The sequence below is a fragment of the Coenobita brevimanus genome, chromosome 107 (genome assembly GCF_032717465.1).
Source record: "Coenobita brevimanus isolate Jiangsu-jjx chromosome 107, ASM3271746v2, whole genome shotgun sequence".
In the NCBI taxonomy this organism is placed as follows: Eukaryota; Metazoa; Arthropoda; class Malacostraca; order Decapoda; family Coenobitidae; genus Coenobita; species Coenobita brevimanus.
Window position 1 is genome coordinate 76618 of NC_137060.1, and position 6917 is coordinate 83534.

At 43.0% G+C, this 6917-nt stretch overlaps 1 pseudogene; it reads right to left on the reverse strand.

The window, feature by feature from the left end:
* Window positions 1-5937: 5937 nt before the first annotated feature.
* LOC145416842 (5S ribosomal RNA) lies at window positions 5938-6056 on the reverse strand (annotated as a pseudogene).
* Window positions 6057-6917: the final 861 nt, after the last annotated feature.

Sequence of the window (6917 nt, forward strand, 5' to 3'; positions counted from 1 at the left end):
TATGGAGTGTTCAAACGGCGTGGTGACAGGCTGGCTTCTCTCCTGCCCCCTCGCTGACCCCTTGGAACTAGAGATGGAGGTCACGGCCTATACCTGTGATGACCTCAGCCCCGGACACACCTCCTCCATCTTGTTCCAGGTAGTTCCCATTTCCTTGCCTTCTTACTCTAGCTGTTTTTGCTCTTAACTCTTTCATTTTTATTATGTTCGTCTGTGGAGATGTGAGAGACTGACAAGGAGAGTGTATGTGAGTAGGATGGAGAGGGGAGAGGGAGGGGGAGGCCAAGGATGAGATGGAGGGATGGAGTGGAGAGGTATATGAGACAGGGTAGTATTAGCTGGGAGCAAGGCAATGAAATGGCGGGAGACAGGGCGACATGGAGGCGAATTGCTTGTGGCCACCCCTTACGGGATTAAGGCGTCTGGTAATAGACAGACAGATAGATAGTCTGTGGAATTTCGGAGGTTTACATTCTCGTCTCGCCAGGATTCGATTCCTGTTTGTGGCGGACATTTAAAAGTGAGTGAGGGTAACAAGAGCAAGAACAAGGGATAACCGATGGAGCAAGAGGCTGACTGACTGGACACCAAGAGACTGTAAGTGTAGCAGAAAAAGGCCAGACAGGAAGCTGAGAAATGAGATAGAGAAGTATGCATGGAAAACTTGGCGAAGATTGGCTCAGTCAAGGAATTCGTGGAGAAGGTTGGGGGAGGCCTTTGTTCAGCAGTGGATTTGTAATGGCTGATGATGATGATGATGATGATAAGTGTAAAATCTCCTTTCACCAGTTTCAACTAAACGGTTTGCTGTATGGCTGGCTTACCTCCTGCCCCGCCGGTGACCCTATGGACCTATTAAACGACTCACCTACACCACTTGGATTAGGACCTCATTATTTGGGTTGTGACGTCATTAGTTAGGTTGTGACGTCATTTAGGTTATAAGGTCATCATCTGTCATTATTTAGCTGGTGGGGGTCATTATTTAGGTTATGACGTAATTATTTAGGCTGTTTAAGATGGACGCCTTCACACTGTGGCACCGATATGGCCGGGTGGTGGAGCTGCCTGGTTATACAAAGGTCCCCCTAGTCTCCTCCCTAGCCCCCGATGGAGGATGGCGCACTGCAAAATATGGGGAAACTTCAGCCAGCAGTCCACTTGGTTCACATCCAGATGAAGTTTGGGTTGCAAGTACTACTACTACTTCTACTACTACTACTACTACTACTACCACTACTACTACTACTACTGCTGCTGCTGCTGCTGCTACTACTACTACTATCACTGCTGCTACTATTACTACTACTACAACTGCTAGCTACTACAACTGCTATTACTGACAGAAACTTAACAACATTAGTAACTGATGATAATAATAATAATAATAATAATAGCAACACTCCTCTACCACGTCTCAAACACCAACCCTATTATTTCAGGCGATCAACAGTGCAGGCTACGGAAAGGAGATAGTGACCAAAGCAAGCACCCTTTCCGATCCTGGTCCCAGTACACGCCTGGTTATAGGTCTGTCCGTTGGGGAAATACTGCTCCTGGTGGTTCTCGTGGCTGGAGCAAGGTTCTACTACAATACGAAATAAAACGTGGAAAGGATGGAGCACGGTGCATCTCTCTTCCTCAGATAAGAGACGTGGAGATGATGTGAATGGAAAGACAGATAAGAAGTATGATAGCTACAGTAATGAGATATAAGTATGTGTGTCAGAATCAGGGAAAAACGGTGGTGGTAGTGTTTGTGCCTTTATCAACTATCGATGGTGAAGGGATATATATATATAACTGTTGTGAAAATGATCTGCAATGACATTAATCTATCTGTTTATCTATCTATTTGTATACGGTATATATGTAAAGGAGCCGCACTGTTTGTTTTTGTTTGTTTATTTGCTTGTTTCCTTCAATCACGCCCAAACCAAAGGCCAGAGATCCCCATATTCATATACGTATTCTGAATCAGGGTGACCCAAGGATGGTTTGGGGGTCAAAATTCAGATGTGGGTCATTTGAGATCATCGGTAGAGTGTTTGCCTTTTTGGCCCAGGCAACGCCGGGTACCCCTGCAGCCCAATTTTTGGCATGAAGATTCACATGACCTCCAGTTCGGACAGAGGCTATGTGAGGCTGACCTCCGACGTCAGTTGAGATCACTGGTCAGAGGTCATCTGAGGTCACCGGAAAAACTGGACCCAGCAGTCCAGTTTTTGGCATGGAGACTCACATGACCTCCAGTTCGGGCATAGGCTATGTGAGGTTGGCCTCCGAGGTCAGTTGAGGTCACCGGAAATAGTAAACAAATGCACACAAATACTATGCCTTAGTCTGTGAAAGTTGAATTGCAAATTTCCTGGACCTTTTATAATCCCTATTCAAAAGCATATGAGGTACGGTACATGGTCTTTCTGGAGTAGAAAAAAAAAAACTGAACAAGAACAAAATATAGGATTAGAGTTTTCACCTTTTTAGCCCGGCAACGCCAGGTACCCCTGCTAGTAGTTGTATTCATCCCAACTGGTGTTAATGTGATAATTACTGAAGAACACCTGTATGATGAAGTGTGCAAGACTGAATCTAGTTCTCCAGATGCAGTAAAAATAATAACAGTTTTTAATGCCTCACATTTTAAGAAATGTTTTCCTCAATACCAACAATATATTGATTTTGCTACAAGAGGTGAGAATATCTTGGATCACTGTTGCTGCAACGTAAAACGAGGGTATGTGTCTAAAAAACTCAAACCATTAGGGCTATCGGACCATGATATGTCTCAATTAACACCCACATATAAGCACAAGCTAAAAACTTCCAAACCTGTGGTGAAATCTGTCCAGACATGGAGTGCGGATGCATGTGAAACTCTTAGGGGCTGTTTAGATCAGGCTGACTGGAGTGTGCTGTATGATGTAAATGCTATCATTTATCACAATGTTATGGTCTTATTCGTACATTCTTTTGTGTGTTCATATTGTGGTACCAACTAAAACAATGAAATGCTACGAATAACAAGCCTTGGGTCACAAATGAGCCTAATACTATTTCAGGCCCAACGCACCGATGCGTCAATTGTTGTAGTGATTTTTCATGGCTCAAATACGTTTTTTATTTCCGTTCTTTCTGTTTTGTCAGAGTAAGTTATACATGACTAAACTGTTTCTGTTTTGTAAAGTTCTGTGATTCTCTAAATACAGTAGTCGCACAACCTTTTCAATCACTTCTTACGACAAAAATGCTAAGCTTCAGTACCACTATTAATTTCCTTTACAGTGTCGGTGTTACCTAACCTAATGAAAAATATCATCATACTTGCCAAAGGTACGTGCTGAGAGAAACAGTTATAAGAAGGTGGTCAATAAATGTAAAACGAAGGAACGAGATAAGTAGTAGGAGCGACAGTAGCAAGCGAGTGGCGGCGCAGCGGTCCGACTCATGTGACATCACCAACCTCGCACCCAGACCTTCACACAGAGACGGCCTTGGCCCAGCAGTCTTTCTACGTCTATCTATCTATCTACTGCCAGAGGCCTTAACCCGCGGCGTCCTGTCGACTTTCTTTAACGTCCACATGTTTTGTCACTGCAAAAAATTGCAAGGTCCCTAATTTGCACAATTTTCAGTTTTCGCGAGTCATTTTTCGTACGTATACACGTGACACCTTCCTCAACAAGATGCCAGGCAGGGACAATGCCTTACCCAGCATGACCTCGTTCCCCCCCCCCCTGCATGCCATTGTCTCAGCAATTTACCTGTTATCCTGGCCAGTATAGCCATGTCAGGCCACGGTACGAAATTCAGGGCCAGAGTGATTCCCCAGTCAATGACAATGTGGAGGACAAACTTTACATAGCATTAGAGGAAGAAACAGTTAGAAATGATGATCAGGTAATGTGGCAAAAAAAGGTCAGGTATTAGTGAGTGAAACAATGCTTATAATGCCTATATTACTGCTCGAAAACCAATATACTCTTGTACTACATATAAATTCGTACCAAGTAAATAAATACCGTTTATGAGTGGTGTGAAATACCGGTAGTTATCCTCCCATAGAACTCGTTTTCTTTGGTGCCAGCCTGATAGAAAACCCAGTAAGGTAAGGAGGTACTCCTACATGTAATGAGTATTTCAAACCTCAGGTGAGCGATTTCTCTATGAATTTTCGATGTTTCTCACCAAAAGCGAAGGTTTGAGCCAAAAAAAATAAAAATCCTAAAATGGTCGGGATTGGGGGGAGTCAGTGGTGGAAAAGTGGTCGGGATGGGGCGGGTTAATCCCGTAAGGAGTGGCCACAAATAAATCGCCTCCATGTTGCCCTGTCCCCTGCCATTTCACTGCCCTGCTCCCAGCTCACATCCCTCTCTCGCTTATACCTCTCTACTCCATCCCTTCATCTCATCCTTGGCCTCCCCCTCCCTCTCCCCCCCTCCACCTCACTCACATACACTCTCCTCGTCAGTCTCTCGCTCTCCATCCTCTCCACATGGCCAAACCACCTCATTGTGTTTCTCCTAACGCTTCCTATCACATCCACATCCACACCACACCGCTCAGATTGAAGGATAACTGACTAACAACCAAGGAGATTCATGCCTACCACACAGTCCATTTATTTCCACCTGATGGAACTGGGCCACTTCCACAACATGAATATAAGGCCATCAATCAATCAGTCAATCATTTCCTGTGGCATCCCCCGGGATGCATAGGACCTCGATGAACTCTCTCCACCAATATTTGTCTCTTGCCATCTCCTTCAGGTCCCACCAACACTTCTCTCCTGCTTCTCTTTTCATTGTCCTCAACCAGGTTTCCCTCAGCCTACCTTTACCTCTTCTTCTGGCAATCCACTCTGGCACATCCTGTATTAAACTGCCTTTTTTTCTGCACATGAGCCCCAGCCACCTACAGCAAGACAGTCTAACATACCGTATTCATCAACTGGTTTCACTCTCGTAATATCCCTTACTCTTTCATTTGTAACTCTGTCTTGCCACTTTACCCCAAGAATCCTTCTCAGTATTTTATCTCAAATTCTAATACTCTCTGATCTGTTGCATTTGTACTGTACCATGACTCATGCCCATAAATTAAAACTGGTCTCACCATGGACTTGTAAATTTTCACTTTAGTATGTACCGAATGCATATTATTATTCCAAACAGATTTCAACATTCCAACTGCTCGCCAAGCCTGTCTAATCCTCTCCTCAATTTCGTTGTTTAATTATCCATTAGATGATACAATCGTTCCCAGATATTTAAAGTTTTCTACATTCTTCACCACATTATTCCCAATTACACAATCGATTTGGTTCTCCACGTTCATATTAATAATTTCAGTCTTTCCACAATTTATTACCAATCCCACTTTTTCTCCTTCCTCCACCAGACAATAAAGCACCCTCTGCATCTCGTAAATACTTCCGCAAATCAGTACAATATCATCAGCATAGTCCAAATCCATGAGCTTCTTATTTTCTTTCCAGTTTATTCCTGCACCTGTTCTTACAACCCTTCTCAAAACATAATCCATAACCAAAACAAATAGCAAAGGTGAAAGAACTCCTTGAAACAATCCTGACCTAACCTCAAATGGATCACTCAAAGAACCACCCACCATTACCTTACAAAAAGTACCATCATGCATGCTGCTAATAATATTTACAAACTTTTCTGGTATACCATAGATTCTCATAATTTTCAACAAAGCTCCACGTGAAACACTATCAAACGCCTTTTCAAAGTCCACAAAACACATACTAAGTGGCATTTTCATCTCATTAGCTTGTAGCATTAGATTTTCATTCCATTCATTGCCAGACGCCATGTATCCCAAACGGGGTGGCCAAGGGCTTAGAGTTAATTGTTTTACAGGGAGGGGCACTAATCCTGCAGCAACCCCACTTGACATGTAGGGAGAACGAGCCAACAGCATCTGGTGTTCCCAGGCGGTCACCCATCCAAGTACTAACCAGACCCAACGTTGCTTAACTTCGCTGATCGCATGGGAAGCGGTATACTCAACGTGGTATGGCCTTACAATAAAATTTTGATCATTACAACCTCGACCCTTTCTAAATCCCGCTTGTTTTTCTCTTAAAATTTTATCAATTACTGGCTCTATGCTGTCCAACAAGATTTTGGAAAAGACTTTTGCAACTACAGGTGTCAAAGTTATCCCCCTCCAATTACCAACAACACTTAAATCTCCCTTTTTGGTATTTTAATAATCACTCCATTTTTCCACTCCTGGAATTCCACCATTATCCCAAGCCACATTAAAAAGTTTCAAAAACGCATTCATCAACTCGTCATTTTCCACCTTAAGCATTTCAGGAAATATTCCATCCTCTCTTGGGGCCTTAAAATTCTTTAACTCCTCTATAGATTTTCCTACCTCTTCCAAGGTTATATCCCCTGTTTCTATCTGCAAATTTCTCTCGGCTGGCAAAATGTCCTCTTCAGCTGGGATTGGTCTATTCAAAACAGCTTCAAAATGCTCTTTCCACCTTCCTTTTATATCCAAATCTTTAGTCATCAAGTTACCATTTCTATCTCGTACAAGTATTTCCCTCCTCTTTTCAGTCCCAGTTAACTCCTTGATGGCCTGATAGGCTGCTCTTGTGCTCTGACCGTCATTTTTACTTTACTTAATTACTGTCTCTGTTGCCTTTTCATCATATAGCCTCCTCTTATCACGTCTAACGAGTCTTTTTACTTCAGAATGTAAACTCCAGTACTTTGCTCTAAGTACTTCCACTACCTAGCCATCATGTTGGTCTTCACTGCTTAACTTCGCCTCTTTCCTTTTCTGAATTGCATTCCATGTTTCATCTGACGTCCACTTTTTCCTTCTCGCTTTTCCCTTTTTCTTAACAGTAACCTTAGCACTCTCATGCAAAA